The 19,953-nt window shown below is 32.4% G+C and overlaps 1 pseudogene; it reads right to left on the bottom strand.

The window, feature by feature from the left end:
* Nucleotides 1-2,500: 2,500 nt before the first annotated feature.
* Nucleotides 2,501-10,975, bottom strand: LOC107849226 (annotated as a pseudogene).
* Between the last annotated feature and the right edge of the window lie 8,978 nt (nucleotides 10,976-19,953).

Genomic DNA, 19,953 nt, shown 5'->3' with positions numbered 1-19,953 from the left:
ATGTCATTTATAAAACTAAATAAAACCACCCATATGCACAAAACCATATATATATATAACCATGCTGGGAAAAGGGTTTGGGTTTAGCATGCCTTTAAAACCTTTACTTAGGTTGTGTAGCTTTGTCGTCCTAAACTGCCCACGGGCTATAAGGGTTCAGCTCCCCCTGCTGAAAGGGCCCCAGTGCATGTATCTACAAAACCAGGGAAGTAACCCTTGCGATGACTAGTACATCCCCTAAAAGAGACTCTACTCAACACGGCTTTGTAGACTCCTAATTGACTATGAACCTAGGCTCTGATACTAAATTAACGTGACCCGATCGAGGGCCTTATCATAATGGGTATCCCAAGTTCGACTGGGACCGGAGACCATCCCTATTACCTGACCCAACCTCCAGCCATCTGCCCTGAGTTGGCTGAATTTCAAGCATATAGTAGGGTGGTGCAACAACTCATATGAAAACTCTGAGATAGCATCATAGCCATGACCGACCCAATTGAGTCCAACCATCTCATACCAATAATCGAACCACACCAAACCATACCAAAGACCATAACCCAAAATGAAATATGATGGAACAATGAGAAATTATTTCCAGTGATGTCAGCCCACTGGCTTATTCCAATGTCAAAGCCGACACCAATACTGATCCCCCTATTCCAACCCATAGAAGTACCACAAAGCCTCTAACCAAAAGAGTAATAAAATTTGATTGGAAATGCCCCCAACATAGCCAATACCAATATCCAAAATAAATCAAATTATCTAGAAATATCCATAACATGAAATGTAGCCTTCTGAAAGGATAGAAGCTCACCACTTCAGTCCAAATATTATCCCCGAGTCAACCACTATGTAGGAGGAGTAGAACGATCGATTCTTACATAGCGTAGGTATACAGCTGCCAGTAGGTGGGTTAGTGAGTGACCGTTACCATGATCTCAGGATAAGGATAAAATAATGTCATTTATAAAACCAAGTAAAACCATCCATATGCACACAACCGTATATATATATAACCATATCGAGAAAAGGGATCAGGTTTAACATGTCTTTAAAACCTTTGTCTGGACTGTGTAGCTTTACCATCCTAAACCACCCACGGATTATATGGGTTCATCTCCCCCTACTGAAAGGGCCCCAGTTCGTGTAGCCGCATGACCAGGGAAGCAACCCTTGGGATGACTAGTATATCCCCCAAATATAGTGTGATATCATGCATACAGTCACCAAAACCAACCTCATATCGGCAAATATGAGTTTCCAATTTCGGTCTGCCCAGGACCTCCACCGTCAACAGTTTTTATACATATCCCACCATTATTGACCAATTAAAATAAATTTCTAAATAATCAAACCATTATCTATTTATTAACCAAGGCCATTAATATTGGTATCATCATACCAATCCTTACTTGCAAGCATTATCCATAGCCAATCATGTATAGGCTTAAGGGGACTTTCAAGTGCCCTTTCATTTACCATATTAAACCACTTAGGAGATTCTATGTGCCCCACAAGTATAACCATTTAGCCATTTATCTTTCCAAACCATTTAAACCATGTATAATTTCTTCACCAAGTTTCAAAACAAGAAAGAGTTCTAATAAAAATAGTCAATGCAATAAACATATCTTTATAAGCATTTTGGCAAATACATTGGGGACATAATATGACCAAAACCAATTTCAATTACCATTAAACCATTCCCATGCAATCTAATTATCCAAAAGTACCATTAATGCATATAAAAGCATAATTAAAATCATGAAAACCCATAAACAACCATTTAATATAATAAACCCCCAAATCATATTTGAAAACCAAAATCATGCAATCAATGAAATTATGAAAACATTCATAAAAACCATGAGTTTAGATAAAATTAACAATAAGTGAAAATAACATATCTTAAACCAAGATAATGATGGAAAGAAATTACCAAGACAAGCCCCAAATCAATCCCCTAGTTAAAACCCTAACTTTCCTTGCCCAAAAGTATTTGAGAGAATTTTCTAAATAACCTTCCAAGTAGGTTAGAAGTTGTGGGACCTTATTAGGATAAGTGGAAACATATCCAAAATACCCCAACTTAAGTTACACCCGAATCCCATCACAGGGGTACGACTGACCCTCACGAGTCATACCTCTACAATACGAGTGGTACCCTCCACTCGTACCCCAGCCTCAACCTTTGAATCAAAAACTAGCCAGCATACGAATCATCCAACCAAGTCATACCCAAAGCATATGATACGTACCCTTCATTCATACCCATGGCAGATTTAAACCCAAGGAACATTTATACATTGTCCACCATACGAGTCCTGGGTATGACTTGTACCCTAACTTATGGCTAACGGTGAGCCACTCATACTCATATCCAACCTAAGTAACCAAGTCTAAGATTAATTTAAGGAACCAAACGATCAGTAATCACCAATACGACTCGTACTCCTAAGTCGTATCCATTTCAGTAACCAAAATCCATCTCACCAACCAACACTAGTCGGCATACGACTGGACCATACCATCTGTAACCCAACACACAGCTTGTACCCTTGAATTGTATTGGGTCCAGAGATCAGAATTCCAGGAAATTTTCTAAGGTTCGGAAACCAGGTATTTCAGGTATGCACCCGGTTTGATAGTGTAGGGTACTACTGTGTAGTTTTATTACATTATTACATTATTACATCCTGTTTCATGTTTTATTTCAATTTTGTTTTCTATCTTTTGTTCTGAGTCAGGGGTTTATCAGAAACATCCTCTCTACTTCTTCGGAGGTAGTGGTATGGATTGCGTACATTTTACCCTTCCAGTCCCCACTATATGGGAATACACTGGGTATGTTTTTGTTGTTGTATCACATAGAGGGTTGTTTGGGCCTGGAACCCACTATGTTCCCAACCAAATTCCCCCTCAATGACAAAGAAAGTAGTAAATACTGATCGAGAACATCTTCCGCTTGTGTCATATAATAGCAATATACAAGGTTTTGATATAATACTCAATTCATTCAAGTTGTCAATGTTCTTGAGCCTTGATGTTTTTATGTATTAATTCTTCAGGCTCAACTTGTCAATTTTGTAGATTCCCAACTTCCAAGTAAAAATATTGTTCAACTCAATTTAAAGAGGCATGCACTTTTTAAAAGTGTAGTTTTTAAAAGATCTTAATTGTGTGAATGTTGATTTTCTAATCTCGCAATACAAAATAAGATGCAATGAGATAGAATACAATTGAAACAAATACAAGGAACATGCTACTTACTCTTAATGGGCAAAGGGACCCCCTTTGTTCAAAATTGACTAATCTCCATTTCTCCTACGTGTTATATTTCCTATGTTTGGATATTTTTCTAAAGATTATTGTGTAACAAGTGCATAATGTTGAACGTCCTTAGATGTTTACACATAAAAGGGTGGTTAAGATAAATATGCATCATAAGATAAAACCAATATTTATTTCATCTTTATAACTGCATATTAGCAGTGTACTTATTATGACATATTCTCACTTCCCTTAAGAAATTACGATAATCTCCTTTCTGAAAATTGATGCACCAATTAAGTACTTTCTTTTTCACTTGATGAACTTAGTAAACAAGTTTTAACATATCTGAGTGAGCCTGTTCTGCAGCTTTGAGAGTCGATTCATCGTCAATGTTGTATCTAACAGTCCATCCATGTTCAACCCCTGGGAATATCTTCACAAAGCTTTAAATCTGCACAATTGTTGCATAATTGTTAGTCCCCCTTTTAGAGAAAAAAATCATTGAACTCTAATACTCTCTTATTTTGCTCAGTAATCTCCCTCAAAAAGATAGAAAACTTACATATCCAAATTTTGATACTGAGCTAGATCAATGGGACAATGCTAATGACTACTTGTCCAGTTACTCGCTTCCCCTGTTGTTGAATTTAATTTCTTGCATATTATGATCTCCTTCTTTATGTATAATCAATCTAGATGCTTAAAGCACACCACTTACCCCAGTCTTTGCAGATAAAGCATCATCTAGTAGCTTAGCCTTGTCAGGTAGGAAAATATGGTCGTGTTCAGCTGCTAATATTGTAGTTGGAACTTTTACCTCTGAAAAGATACAAGATTATCAGCACATAAATTCATAGAAATAGAGCATACACAGTACTTATTCCTGTACTATGCAGGACATAAAGATGGGAAATCTGAGAATTTACCATTTATCTCATCAACTGTAATCGAACCAGGATGCAAGATAACGGCAGCCCCAATAGTACTCTCATATTTTGCCAATTTGGAGACTACCATTCCTGTTGAAGCAAAATAATGAGTCCATGAATCTCACTTTATATTATAAAAACAAGATAATGTATTGTAGTTCAATAGAAAGAAATGAAATACAAAATCCTTTCACCTCCTCAGCAAAAGCCTGCTGCCCCTATCGCGTAAACACCTTTACTCTTTAAAGATTCAACCACTGATTTAGCATTTTCACATCCTTTGACCAAAAAGAGATTCAAGAACCTATTCAATGTCTAGTACTCATGAAAAACAACATTTCCATTGCTGAAAGTTAATAGTTTCAAGTGTTGCAGCCACACATGTTCTTCGAAGTTAAGTTCACAACAAGGCAAGGTAATAACCATGCCATGATTTTTAAACCATATTTTTATATCATGTTTCTCAGGATCCAAAGGTTCACCCTAGAAAAAATCAGGAACAACCACCAAGTACCTTACAGCTAAAACTTTATCAGCTAGCTTCCTGAATTAATCAAATAACACACACCCAATATGTCGAAACTCATTGATAAATAAAGAAAAACCATTTCAACAACAAAAATGACAAAAAACTAGAGCAAACAAATAATAACGGATTCGAGATTGTAACCAAGCATGGTCCATTGATTCTATACTTAGCCTTTGGCTAATCGGGCTGTCACTCTAGAAATGAAAAATACCAAAATAAGAAATAAGGATGGTAATTGAAGTATCATGAGGCTTTCTGGAAGTCCAACACCTCATTATCATCAATATTATTACTAATTGATATAGAATGAAGTGTTAGCATATCCTACTCTAGTTCCTCATTGGTTGTGACAAGATTGAAGAAAAGGTTTAAATGGTACTCCACTTGTTGCCTTAAGATTTGGCCTTAAGGTTTTGGATTAGATGCTCAGAATCTTTCACATGAAAATCTTGAAAGAAAAAATAAGTGTTGATCATTATAGGCATCAAATTTATTTACCTCAAAAGTGGAGCTTCATATCCTGCAAAAACCAATTATACTGTATTAATATAAATTAATACTAGCTAATAAACCAAGAAGAGATCATCTTTTATCTTACTTCTTTAATATGTACTGCAGAAGAGTTATTTCAAGTTTTAAGTTATTGATGACAAAAGAAATATCAAGATTTTCAAAGTGGAAAAAAAGAAAAACCGTAAGACTTATTATTATTATATCAAGAAAGTAGATGTTTACCAAATACATCGGAAATGAGAAGAATAGCAAAATAGGAGTCAATAGATCCAGTAACATAGCAGGGGCTTAGGGCTATAGGTGACAAAAGACTTTTAAAATGAAGTGTGGGTGACACAAGTTTTAATTATTGAGTAGAGGTGATAATTAATTTATTATGGATTAAGAAAGTTGGAAAATTTTGAAAATAACTCATAAGTTTTTAAATTTATACTTTGATCCCAATGTTTATCTAAAATAATGGGAAACGAAGGGGAAAAAGGTGTCTTTCTCTCTCTTTTCATCCATTGTTGTTTTCTCTCTTAGCGATTTTTGTTGTTCATTATTTCTGCTGCTTTATTCATCATTTTCTGCTTCATTACCATCATCTTCTACTTCATTATCATCTTCATCTTCTTCTTGTCGACTATTTATTGTTGTTGTTGTTGGTACAATGCTAATGTTGCTATTTGACTAATTTCTTAGGTCAAATTTTGTTTACTACATCATTTTCCACTTTGGCATTACTTCATAGGTGAATTTGGTAAGTAAAATTATGATTTTTATTCGTATTTGTCATCTGGGTACACTGTTGTTTTTTCAATAATAGATAGAACCTCGATCATGAATCCAATATAAGTACCCACAATTTAAACAGATCAATCATCTGGTGCATCAGATGAGTAATTTGTTGCATTAGAAGATTTATCTATTGCATTAAACTATTTATCTGTTGCATCATACTTATTATTTGTTGCATTAGACTGTTTATCTATTGCACCAGACTAATTATCTGTTGCAACGGATGATTAATATGTTTGGAACAACACAAATCATCCCCTGCAACAAACCCAACAGATAACCAATATGTTTCAACTCTTACTATTGCTACTGAATTCAAAATTATTCCTTACGTCCAATTACCCATCCCAAATTTCCTAATTTGATTTCTCATTTGACTTTCATTTTACATTAATCAAGAAAAGATCAAAAAAAATTATGTTTTACCCTTTGCATTAATCACTTTTTCTTCAAATTAAAATGAAAACATCATTTATGGAATTTCGATTGAATAGCAAACAATGATTATTTTAAATACGTCTACTGTCCCACCAACTAATCAGTGGGTTATGGTAATTAAGACATGTATTAATTATTTTTCTTAATCAATGTGGCATCTCAATTTAGGATAAGTAATTTGAGACAGAGGGAGTGCGAATTAAAACATCAAAGCCAAGCAACAAACTAGTTATCTGTTGAAACAGACTATTTATCTGTTGCATCAGACTGACTGTCAGTTACATCAGACTTCTTATCTGTTGCAACATATGAGTAATCTATTTTGAACAACATATTAGCCCCTGCCACAAATCCAACAGATGAATATTGCTATTGCTACTTGTAGATCTAAATTATTCCTTTTTACGTTGAATCGTCAACATGTTTGTTGAGAAGATAATAGACAAAATGAAAATTAAATATGGATTAAAACGTCAAAGATCAAACATAATTTTTTGATTAAACAAAAATAAATAAAAATACATATAATAGACTAAAATAAAAATACATATAATAGACTAAAAGAAAAATAATAATCTAATTATTATTATTATTATTATCATTATTGTCAGCCGGTCAATCTTCAATCGGAAGTAGCAAGGCCCTCCTCAGTCTGCGTATCTCGCAGAGCATTCTTGCTTTAACTCCTTCCAGTTCCCATTGCAGGTTATGAACTTGATTTCGAAGTTTATTCACGGCGTCTTGCAGAAAAGCAACGTCCCACACTGGGTCAGCCATAATCTAGAATATATGTGAATTGACCAAAACCTTAAAATCAAAAGTAAATATCTTAAGAATAACCGAATGTAATACAATGTAAACTACAAATTGGCAAGAAAAAAACTTACCTTAGTCAGGAAAGAGAAAGTGGTGAAAGTGCAGGTGTAATATGAAAGACGAGATATAATAAATAAATAGAGTATAGTTGAATGGACGATTGAGTAAGAAGGGGCCTATTTATAAGGATTGAATTTGAATGAGAGGCAAAAAGGTGTGATTGTTCACCTCCATTCATTAATTATATTTTTGATTAAATTAAGAAAATAAATATTGTGATAAGTCATGATTTTTCAGATTATTATTATTAATTAGTTCTTTCCAAGAACCATTTTTGTTGAGTTGTGACAACAGATTTTATATCTGTTGCATCAGATAACTCATCTGTGACAATAGATATATCATTTGTTTCAACAAATATAAAACTTGTTGCATTAGATAATCTATTTGTTGCAACATTAATTTAACTATTCACCTCCATTTATTAATTATATTTTTTATTACTGTGAATAGTAATGACTTAATTAAATTAAAAAATATTGTTATAAGTCATGACTTTTCAAATTATTATTATTAATTAGTTCTTTCTGAGAACCATTTTTATTGAGTTGTGACAACAGATTCCATATCAGTTGCATCAGATAACTCATCTGTGACAACAGATATATCATTTGTTGCAACAATAGAGAACCTGTTGCATCAGATAATATATCTGTTGCAACATATAATCTACTTTTAAAAAAAATATCACCATATCATTAATCCAAATTTGCTAACTTTTTTATTTTATAAATTAAAAAAAAATACCTTTTCAATTTCTTTAATAAAATAATAATTATTTTTATTTTCTGACAATATATTGTATATCTGTTGAATCTGATAAACCATCAGTTGCAACAGATATACCATCTGTAGCAACAAATAGAAGATCTATTTTAATAATTTTTTTATTTCTTCTAACAGTTGATACATCAGTAGCAACAGATGGGAATTTGATGCATCAGCAACACTGTTGAACGTATGTGTTTTTGTTTTATTAAAAAGTCACGACGCTTCACCTTTTTCTTAACAATCATCATATAAGTTAATCAATCCAATATGGTGACTTTTTTTATTATATAATAAATAATTTTAAAAACCAAATTCAAAAAAAATGGTGAAAAGTCATGATCAGTTATTAAAATTAAATGGCGGTTCTTATATGGTTATAAATTGTGTTTATCATTTATTTCCTTATTATTTATTTACGAACCATTTTTCATATTAAAGAATCGGAAAGTCATGTCTTTTCACCCTCTCAATAACAATAATAATTCTTTTTTATTAATAACCGCTTGTGCAATATATGATCGATCTATCACATTAGATTAACCTCTGTTGACACAAATTGCTCAATTCCTACCACCAACAGTCAACATCTTGAGAATAAGGAATAAAAAAAAATAATTAAATACTAAATAAGAATTAAAAATTCAAAGTCGACCACCAAATGAAATATAAATTTTTTAATCCCTTGGGTAGATCCGATATACAAAAGGAGGAAAATACATACGCTAAAATAAAAATCATTACCTAATTATTATCACTACTATTATTATTATTATCAATCGGATATTTTTCATTCGGAAGTAGCAGGGCCCTCCTCAGCCTTGCTCCAAAGTCAGCCAAATCTCTCTGGAGTTCATCAAACTGCCTTTGAAGTTCCCGCAAGGACTCGATATAACTATTCTTGTACGAATCTGGATCATCCATATTTGTAAGGAGGGACCTATTTATAAATTATTGTATCTCGAAAAGAAAAGAAAATTGCTTTAAAATAAATCCAACAGATGGGTAATCTGTTGTAAAATATATTCCTTTTGTTAGATAACTTACAACATATTGATAATCTGTTGCAACAGATGTATATATCTATTTGATTTCTCTAACAGATATGTCATATATTGTAATAGGTTAATCATCTGTCATAACAGATATCTCCAATTATTTGATAATATATACAGATGTGGCATCTGTTGCAACTAGCTAGTTATCTGTTTATTCAATTTAAGCCATAGATAGGCTAGGAAGAATAAGGTGTGTGCAGATGGATCCACTATTATATGTATGGGAGTTAAGTATGTATTACTGATAAGGTCACCGGGATAATACACACAAAGTATAATATTTTTGTGAATGCAGTTTTTAATCGATTAGGCATTGATCACTCAAACAAGATCTTGCATTGTACAGTTAAGTTTGATGAAACAGATACCCTATTACGAATTACTGATGGTTTTTGCTCGTATTTATGCCTGTCAAGTTTTGAGACGGGATCAATATTTGGTGTCATTTCAAAAATCCAATAGCGATTAGACTTAACTTTAAGTGTGCATTGGCCTTCGAGAAGGCCATCGAAGCCTCGCACTGCATCAAACAAGAATAAAAAACCAATAGAAATTCCCATGACCCAAATTTATATGGAAGGGTTGTTCGAGAAGATAATTATACGCCAGAAGGAGCTAACGGAGAATGCCTGTGAGTGAAAGGGGAGTTGATGAAAGACTATATCATCTGAGAGCTAATTGGAGAGGATACATAGGGTAGCAAGGAACTTCTAGCAAATCTGGCCAATGGAATTATCTTAAAACATGAGAAATCTGAATAAAGTACAAATATGAAAGTGTATCCGGTAATGTAAATCCATTTGTTCTTTCTCTCAAACAAAAATAATTCAGATGGACACTTTACTAGGGAGATGTGACTAGGTAGCGTGGTCGGGATGATCACCTGGATAGAAAATAGCAGAAGACCAAGAAAGTCGCCTTAAGGGAATCGAGGGTTGAAATAAAATATCATACCGTAAGTCCAGAAAACTTGCGCCAACAGCAATTACAGCTAAAGTAAGGAAGCTAAGCGAAGGCAGCAATTTTTGAATTTAAAATTGCATCCCATGCCTTCTTGATTGTGGTTCTGATTAGGTCCACTGTTGTTGACCTAATCGGAACCATAAGCGAGATTGAAAGTCAAATTGAGTATTATTAATTCCTTAGCAATATGGTTATAATTGATTGTGTTTTCTTTCCTTAGCATGCTTTTAACATTCCTTAGAGAAGATCAGATGCTTTTTGTAGTATGTGAATCCCGATTATTTTCAAGCTTGCCTCCAGCTTGCTGATTCTGCATTCAACCTGGTCGTTGTCGTCTTTGAAATTGGTATAGAGTTCCTAATCTCTTGTGAGCTCAATCAGGAATACTACCTTCAAAGTTATGGCATTAAAGAAGGCCTTCAGAACACTTTCTTCAGAAGCCTTAAAGGATACATAGAGGGTCACTATATTTGTTTTAGGTCAAAATGTGTTGATGCACACTTAAGATATGGTCCCAACCGTTGAACAACTCACTTTTATCGAGTGTTTCTCAATGCAGCTTGGTCAACCAACCTTCAAGGGATTTTATAAATTAATACGCAAGGAGTTACATAACGTTTGCTCTAAACTGACTCTAAAAAGCCTATCAAACATTACGTAACTCCCGGATCATTACCCTATCAAAAAACTTTGCCCGAGTTGATAAAAAAATCAAATAATCTCAATCTCTCAGCCTTTATACTGATCGCTCTTCTCCAATTATGGATAATAAGATATCCTTCATGCAAAGGTCTACAATATCGCCAGAAATGCTTACCAGGGCGCAAGTCTTCAGAAGCCATGACTAGTAATCTCTCAATACCAAGGAAGTCTTGTACGAAAGTCTTCAGAAGACATTCAAAAATAAAGAAGTTTTCAAAGATGACTACACATAATTACGGCATGAAAAATCTCACCAGATTCACTCCTCGTTCAAAAGAAAAGGTAGAAATATTTTTATTTGCATTCGCATTTCATCTTTGTTTAGTTTGTCAAACAAATAACATGCGAATGCAAATGAAAATATTTCCGCCTTTTATTTTGAACGTGGGGTGAATCTGGTGAGGTTATTGATGGTAATTATGTCTAGTCATTGCTGAAAATTTCCTTATTTTCAAAAATCTTTTGAATACTTTCATATAACACTTCCTTGGTATTGAGAGATTACTAGTCATGCCTTCTGAAGACTTTCATTGTGGCAAGTATTTTAGCTAATGGTGTAGACTTTTGCATGGTGGATATCTTATCATCAGCAGAAATTCTTGCCGTAGTGAAAGTCTTGGGAAGGCATGACTAGGAATCTCTTAATATCAAGTGATATTGAGGGATTACTATTGATGCCTTCTGAAGACTTGCGCCCTGGCAAGCATTTCTGGCGATGGTGTAGACTTTTGCATGGCGGATATCTTGACATCTATAATTGGAGAAAAGCGATCAGCAGAAACGCTGAGAGATTGAGCTTGTTTAATTTTTCCACCAACTCGGGCAAAGTTTTTTTGATAGGTTAATGAGCCTGGAGTTACATAATGTTTGATAGGCTTTGTTGAGTCGATTTAGATCAAATGTTATGTAACTCCTTTCTTATTAATTTATCAAATCCCTTGAAGGTTGGTTGACCAAGCTGCATTGAGTAAAGCTCAATAAAAGTGAGTTGCTCAACGGTTGGGACCACATCTTGACTGTGCATCAACACATTATGACCTAAAAACATACATATCGACCCTATATATATCCTTTAAGGCTTCTGAATAAAGTGTTTTGAAGGGCTTCTTTAATGTCATAACTTTGAAGGCAGTGTTCCTGATTGAGCTCACAAGAGATCAAGAACTCTCTATTAACTTTAAAGATGGCAATGACTAGCTTGAATACAGAATCAATAAGCTGGAGGCAAGCTTTAAAATTATTGGGATTTACATACTACAGCAAGCCTCTGATCTTTTCCAAGGAATGTTAAAAGCATGTTAAGGCAAGAAAACACAATCAATTATAACCTTATTTTTAAGCAAGTAATGAAACTCAATTTGCCTTTCAATCTCGTTTGTGGTTTCGATCAGGTCAACAGTAGTGGACCTAATCGGAACCATAAACAAGAAGGCATGGGATGCAATTTAAAATTCAAAAATTTACGCCTTCATTTAGATTCCTTACTTTAACTACAGTTTCTAGTGCCAAAAGTTTTTTAGACTTACTGTACAATATTTCAACCCTTGATTCCCTTAAGGCAGCTTTCTTACTTTTCAGCTATTTTCTATCTAGGTGATAATCTTAACCATGCTACCTAATTGCAGCTCTCTAGCAAAGTGTCTATCTATATTATTTTTCTTTGAGAGAAACAACAGACGGATTTTTCATTACCGAATACACTTTCATATTTGCACTTGATATAGATTTCTCATGTTTTAGGATAATTTAGTCAGCCAGATTCGCTAGAAATTACTTTCTACCCAATGTATCCTTCTCAATTAGCTCTCAGAGGATAAAGTCTTTCATCAACCACCCATTTTCCCTCGAGGGAATTCTCCTACCGCACCTTCTGGAGTATAATCATCACCCCAAGCAACCCAACCATATAAATTTGGGCTAAGGCAATAACTATATTGGTTTTTCGTTATTTTTAGATGCAGTGCTAGGTTTCAAAGGCCTTTTCGAAGTCCAATGCACCCTAAAAGTTAGTCCAATTGCTATTGAATCTCTTTACAATGACACAAAAACTAGATCCCTTCATAATGCTTAACAAATAAACATGAGCAACAACCGACATTAAATCTTAACAGTGATCAGAACCATATTCATGGTCCCTTAGCCTTATCAGTTTAGACCTACCAAACTTAACTATAAAATTATAGATATCTTGTTTGAATGATATATGACTAATCGGTAAGAACGCCATTCACAAAATTAGTGTACTCTATGTGTGTTTCCACGATAACATTATCAGTAATACATACCTCCCACATATGAAGTGGTTTCATCTGCATGCACCTTATTCCTTCGAACCCATCTTTACTGCAACCTCTTGTGATAGTCGGGCAAAATTTGATCAACTTTCAGTTCCTTATATCTACCAAGAAGAGGAAAAAAATTAATGTCTTAAAAATAACATTATCCATCTGTTACAGCAGATATAGTGTCTATAGCATCGAATGTAGAGTCTGTTACAATAGATGTGGAGTCTGTTAGAATAAATCAAACCAGCCTTGCTGGTGGTTTGATTTGTTCCAACAGTTTCTCCATCTGTTGCAACATCAACAACAGTATAAACTACAAATAAAAAACATCAACAATAAAGAAACAACAATATTTGTTCCAACAATATCATCAATAATAAAGAAGCAACATCCTTTGTTCTAACACCATCAACAATGACAAACCCACAAAAAACATCAATACAGCATCAACAATTAAGAAATAAATAAAATACATACAAAAAAATGATACTGCCAACAAGGCTTTTAAATTTCTCCCAACAGATGTCTTTTTTTGTATATTGTAATAAAAATTCTAGGTTTGTTTATTCAACACTTAAAAGTTCCTTCAAAATTTTTAAATAAATATGATATGGGAAAATAATAATTAAATAAAAAAATATAAATAACTTGTAAAGAAGAAGACGAGATGAAAGAGCAATAATGAACCATACCTTAATATCAAAAAGGGGATCAAAATAGCAATTTCAGTCGAGGAAAGATATGGATCGATTTAGATCCAAAAGGATCTTTATGAGAAGAGAAGAGAAAAGAGAGAAAAAAGGTTGTGATAACCCTAAAGAGAAGAGAAAGAAAAAGCTGAGAGTTGAATAAAATAAATTAAGGACTGCAGCTGAAGGATGAAAGATGAGATAATTTCTATAGATGTATTGTGTACGTAGACGTGGGGGTTTTCAATATTCATTAATTTCATTAATAATTTGAGGGGCAGGAGGAAGACTAGTGACATTGAAAAGACAAGATAAGACTGCTCAATGAACTCACTTTTGAGTTATCCAAGAAATATTTTTTACCGCCTGTAGTAGTAAGTACTACTTTATCTACTCGGATAGAAGCTTGCTTTAAAATTAAAAGAAAAAAAATTCAAACAGATATTCCATCTGTTGCAACAGATATAAATATGTGTTTAGAAATCCAAACAACTCAGTCATCTATTATAACAGATATAAATATCTGTTTAAAAATCCCAACAGCTCAGTCATCTATGATAAATAGATTTGATAATTAATTTAATCAGATATGTCATCTGTTACAATAGATATAAATAGTTGTTTGGAATTTTCCAGTAGCTTAGTCATCTGTCATAACAAATGCAAATGTCTATTTGATAATTAAATCAGATATGTCATCTGTTGCAACAGATATGAGTATCTATTTGAAAATTTCCAATAGCTCAGTCGTTTGTTGCAACAGATTTCATTGCAATTGATTTAGGTGGAACTAGGAATGAATGAATGAACTCACAGGATCAACTACAAATCCAATTGAGTCTTTGCAATTGCATGGTGTTGGTATTACGTTCATCCAGACCCGAGTCATCGATCGATCACTCTGAGTTGAAATGAGTTCTCATCAACTCAATGTTAAGATAGTGATAGTACCTAAATTAATTTAAGTGGAAATAGGAATGAATGGAGGAGCTCACTAGGTCAACTATAAATCTAACTGAGTCTTTGCAATTGCATGGTGTTGGTATTGCGTTCATCCTGACCTGAGTCATCGATCGATCACTCTGAATTGAAATGAGTTCTCATCGACTCAATGTTAAGATGGTGATAGTACCTAAATTGATTTAGGTGGTACTAGGGATGAATGAATGATCTCACATGGTCAACTACAAATCCAATTGAGTCTTTGCAATCGCATGGTGTTAGTATTGCGTTCATCCCGACCCGAGTCATCGATCGATCACTCTGAGTTGAAATGAGTTCTCATCAACTCAATGTTAAGATAGTGATCATACCTAAATTGATTTAGGTAGAACTAGGGATGAATGAATGAGCTCACAGGGTCAAACTACAAATCCAACTGAGTCTTTGTAATTGCATGGTGTTGGTATTGCGTTCATCCCAACCTGAGTCGTCGATCGATCACTCTGAGTTGAAATGAGTTCTCATCAACTTAATATTTTATAAACTATATCTTTTAAAATTTTAAAAACTAATTAAGATCAATTCGGACCAAATTAATAATTTCAAAACTTGTCATTCTTTTCCAAAATTACAAATCATCCATTTACCCTAAAAGCTTTTCATTTCAAATCTGAAGTTCTCGCTCTTCTCTCTCTCTCTCAACAATACAAACAACAACTACTCAACATATTGCTCAATCTTTCAAAATAGGTCGATTTTCTTTCCATTTACGACCATATATAGTTGATATTTTAGACTTCATTCCTGCTTGTATCCATTGTTTTCTCTGTCTTCGCAGGTAGCAGAGTTCGAGAAGTTTAAATAACTACAACTATGCTAAAAAGTTATTCATAATGTAAAATTTCAAAAGGTGACTCAAAAGACTGAAGGAGATTTAGTCATAAGTTTTGCTACATGTGACTTTGGTATTGAACGAATTATTTTTTAAAAAAAATCACCTATATGTAACACCAAAATAAAATAGAATTTTTTTGTGTGCCAAAATAGATTTAGAGGTTCTTATTATTTGAATATAATTATAAACAAGTAATGTTTTAATGTTATTTGGAGAATAAGTAATTAATGAGGGTAAAATTGTTTTTTTTTTAAATTTTTTCTTGATATTTCAAAAAATAACAAGTAAAAATGAAATTCAATTTTAGAAATAAATAACAAATAAAAATGAGAATACCTTATTTATCTACTTTCAATATTTTCGTCATTTTATCCTACATTTATCTTCTTTTTTGGTTGCACTAAATATGGCAATAAAGGACATACAATTTACACTTTTAAGGGCATATATATATATTGCCTCCTCTTAACTCTTTAAGTACTTATCATTTTTATTTGGTAAAATCATCTTCTGGACCCCTGTACTAGGTCGATTTTGTAAGCTAGACACTTCTACTTACATGTTTGTCATCTGGACCCCTGAACCCACTAAAAAGCAATATTTTAAACACATTTTGGGAGAGTGTAACACACTCTCCCACATCAGCTGCCACATATGTCACATCATCCGCCACATCATTTTCAAGTATTTCATGAAATTTTAAGTCATTTTTAAAATGATACATGACAAATTAAATATTAAAATTAATTTAATTAAATGAAAAAATTTATAAATTGTAGAAAAATTTAAATAATCATATTTTTATTTTTTCTCACAAATTCAATATCAAATTCATTTCAAATAATTAAAATTCTTCTCCAACTAATTTAAATTTTTAACTATAAATTCATATATACAAACATAAATGATTTTTTTATTTTTAAATTTGAATATCTTTAATAAAAATAATTAAATAAATTATTTTTATAAATTGTAGAAATTCTAATACACAAACACAATAAATTTAATTAATCATCAAATTTATTCCAAATAATTAAAATTTCTCTCTAATTAATTTAAAGTTTTAACTATAAATTCACATACACAAACATGATGAATTTTTAATTTTTATTTAAATATGTTTAACAATTTGTAAAAGTTAGAAAATTAATTCTAAAAAAAATAAAAAATTTAAATTGAGAACAACAACAACAATATCTGCTACAACGATGAATAACCAACAGCAATATCGATGGTGATGGCGATGAACAATAAAAACAATATCAACACAGCAAAGAGACTTGACCAAAAAAGGTCAAAAAAAACACAACAGCAACAATATTTTCCACAGCAATGAACAACCAACAACAATATCAATGGTGATGGTGATAAACAACAACAACAATATCAACACAGCAAAGAGACTTGACCAAAAAAAGATTAAAAAAAAAAGCAAAGACCCTCTTCAGGGATTGCCTAGAAATCTGCCATATATGATGATGAAGGAAAAAAGATGAAAAGAGACATATTTACATGGTGATGGTGATGGTGATGGCTATGACAGCTATGGATGTGGGGGTGGGGGGACGAAGAGAGATAAAGAAAGTTGTAAGGGTGGAGGACGTTAATGGTGATGCCATGGTAGCCATGGATGGATGAGGGACGGGGGTAAAGGGTGGGGTAAGGGTGGCTGGACGAGGGAGGGAGATGGATGGGGGTGAGGGGGTGGTTGGATGGGGGAGGGGGAGGGGGAGGGTGGCTGAGGCGTGGGGTGGGGGCTGGACGGATAGGGGGGTTTGAGGAAATGAGGGTTTTTTATTTTTATTTTTAAAATTTATTATTTTTAAATTTTGAAAAATATTTTTTAATTAAAAATGATGGAGGGAAAATAAGGCTATTTTTTTTTATTTTAATATTATTTTAATATAAAATTGATCAAAAATTGACCCCACTCGCACCCTCAGGCGAGTGACTACACTCTCTTTGTCCTAGTCAGTCATTTAATGCCACATAAGCAAAGTCAACGGTCATAGGATTTGAAATATTGCTTTTTAGTGAGTTCAGGGGTCCAGATGACAAACATGTAAGTAGAAGTGTCCAACTTACAAAACCGACTTAGTACAAGGGTTCAGAAGATCATTTTGCCTTTTTATTTTGCATATTTTTTAAGTAAAACTTTAACTAGAGAGTTATTTGACTAAATTATACTTATTTATTATTCATTTCAATCTAATATAATATTTGTCCATTTTACACCACATTAATATCTCTTCATATTTATGATGAAGGACAAAGGTAAAAACAATTTAATGATAGCTTAATTTTCTAAATGACAAGTACTCCTCCGTTCCTTTCTTCTTAATTGTCATCATAAGACTTTGCACAATCATTAAAAGAAATTAATTAGAAGTGTAATTTGACTCATATATTCCTTATTAATCTTGTCTATTTATGTATCTATTAATTCTAGAATAATTAATGCTAAGGGCAAACTTGAAAAATAAATTACTTCATTCTTGATTATTTTAAAATTGATCATCATTTAAGAATAATTATTTTCAGTATACGTGACAACTAAAAGGAAACAGAGAGTGTTGTGAACCATCTATTTTTAGTAAAGAATGTTGGGTCATCGCCCATGTTTAACCAAAGACGCATGGCCTAATTCTATTCTCTTTATGATTTCCAATGGTATTTGGAAAACAATTTGAATTTCTATTTTTATTTGGAGTTGGTTTGGATTTAGAAAAAGCAGCACCCATCATCTATAGTTAGGACTATTTGAGAAAGAACTATTCATGCTCATTGGTATTTGTCTTTTAGAGACATTACCGCATAAGATAGGTTTTTGAGAGAACTTTCACTAAAGAAAGAAGAGAGAAAGAGAGTTTAGTTGCTGAAGTTTTTTCCTCCCCAAACAACTAACTTCAGATCGCGTTGTCGGCTCGTTCATCATTGGATCGGACTGAAACTTTGACTGATCAATGTTTCTAACATCTTGGTGTTTAATCAGAATGATGGAGATCAAATTTAGAGGTTCGCAACATCCGATTTTGAGTCCCAAACAGTAGCTCTATTTTGTGTGATTTCTCTTGATTTATTTTTATTGATGTAGCTATTGCTTCTCCGTATTTTGATCTTGGTGTGTGACTATTTGGAGAATATTTGTAACTCTCTTATCGTTATAGTGGAGCAATTTAGATATCTGTGATTCCGTGGTTGTTACCTTCAACTTGAAGGATTTTTTCACGTTAAATTTGGTGTTCTTTACTTTCTTTATTTTTATAGTTACCTATTTCCGTCATAACAAGGAAGACAATATATAGGAACAAAAGGTGTATTTTCTCATGTTACTTTATGTCTTCCGTTGTCCCATCCCAATATATATGCACTAATATACTTTCGATGGTCAACTAAATCTTTTATGTTGACATATCATTTTGTGTCTATTTTACTTTTTTTATGAAATATTATTAATTTTTAATGCTTAAATGATCATAATAATTAATTATGGGTGATATAGTAAAATCACAATTAAAGCAACGAGACAGCTATGTGTTAAATGACTTACAATAACTAATTAAAAGTGATATAGCAGAATTAGTATAAAAAATTACTTGTGAAAAAAATTCTAATTGAACTTCATATAAGACGTCAAGTTAATTTAAAACATCAAGATTTAATTTATCATTTTATATCTATTTTATCTTTAAATATTATTAATTTTTTAATTCTTAGATGACCTATAATGATTAATTAAGAGTGATATAGTAAAACTACCATTGAAGCAGCTGAAAAAGACATGTCAAAAATATCTATTTACTTATTTTTATTAAATATTATTAATTTTTTAATACATAAATGACTTATAATAATTAATTAAGGGTGATACAGTAAAATCACGATTGAAGCAGCGTAAGCAGACATGTTGAGCAGCACGAGCCCAATATATATTACTTGATCTTTAAATTTTGTGATACAAATGAATTTTTTAGAGTCAATTAATTTATTTTACCGTAATTTTATAAATTTTAAAAGCATTTTAAGTAGTTTGTTATTGTTATTTATACAACTTTTTATGTAATTTTTAAATATATAATTATTGAAAATGCATTATCTCCCTTTATAAAATTTTCGTGACACAGATTAAATTTTGAGAGTTAACCACTTTTTTCTTTAATTATAATTTTTTTTAAAAAAAATATTTTAACTTGTTAATTATTATAATCTATCATACTTTTTATGTATTTTCTAAATATATAAAAAAATTAAAAATTTCTTTTTAATAATTTACTATTACTTATCTGAATTTCTTTTTAAAATATCAA

This window comes from Capsicum annuum, chromosome 12 (assembly GCF_002878395.1).
Source record: "Capsicum annuum cultivar UCD-10X-F1 chromosome 12, UCD10Xv1.1, whole genome shotgun sequence".
NCBI classification, from domain to species: domain Eukaryota; kingdom Viridiplantae; phylum Streptophyta; class Magnoliopsida; order Solanales; family Solanaceae; genus Capsicum; species Capsicum annuum.
This window is presented reverse-complemented; position numbering and strand designations above follow the sequence as displayed.